This window comes from Sinocyclocheilus grahami, unplaced genomic scaffold, assembly GCF_001515645.1.
Source record: "Sinocyclocheilus grahami isolate Dianchi unplaced genomic scaffold, SAMN03320097.WGS_v1.1 scaffold352.1, whole genome shotgun sequence".
NCBI classification, from domain to species: Eukaryota; Metazoa; Chordata; class Actinopteri; order Cypriniformes; family Cyprinidae; genus Sinocyclocheilus; species Sinocyclocheilus grahami.
Window position 1 is genome coordinate 452,892 of NW_015505531.1, and position 646 is coordinate 453,537.

Genomic DNA, 646 nt, shown 5'->3' on the forward strand with positions numbered 1-646 from the left:
TGTCAACAAACGCCACGGCAAAAACAATTTGATATTTAATCACCTAAATGGGCAAAACAAACATCACCATCTGCAGGTACCGTTCTAATCATGCATATAAATCAAGCCGAGCTAGCCCTAGCTGTCATTATCTCATCTGTAAGCTTAAAATGATAGGCAAATGAGTAATAAACGCATTGTTACCTTCTCCAGCGGCCCGGTGGTGGATCACGGGCTCGTTATGGCTGCATGGGCCGCTAGCCGACTCACTGTCCCGGTCTGCCTACAATATAACAAACCCCAGGATCAATACATTTACGCTAATCGCTGCATTATAAACTCTTTCATCTGCGCTCGAGCGAAAAGCCGAGGTCTGGCTGCTTATGCGCGGTGTGTGAGCATTGATTTAGTGTAAACCGCTAGCAGCCTGCGCTACTTTCTTTGACAGAAAAATAAACAGCTTTCAGACGCGTTTCCGAGCCGTTTTCTTTTCGCTTACCCGTCAACTCACCCTTTTAGCGAGCCGCTTTCTCTGTAAGGAAGGAGCAGCGTAAACTCCGAGCGCAGCGGATAATTCGTGAGGGGGGAAAGTCGATTCTAAACAATGTTTTCCTTCCCGCTGTAGCCGAATTACAGCAGCAGACGACGGCCTCCAGCGCGCGCAACC

The 646-nt window shown here is 48.3% G+C and overlaps 1 protein-coding gene across 1 annotated transcript in view; it reads right to left on the reverse strand.

The window, feature by feature from the left end:
• LOC107548645 (mothers against decapentaplegic homolog 2-like) overlaps positions 1-640 on the reverse strand; it is a 37,786-nt gene extending 37,146 nt beyond the window's left edge. Inside the window, exons 1-2 of the mRNA XM_016229416.1 lie at positions 491-640; positions 184-262 (exon numbers count right to left, since the gene is read on the reverse strand). The gene's annotated coding sequence lies outside the window, so the exon portion shown is untranslated. The remainder of the gene's footprint in view (positions 1-183; positions 263-490) is intronic.
• Between the last annotated feature and the right edge of the window lie 6 nt (positions 641-646).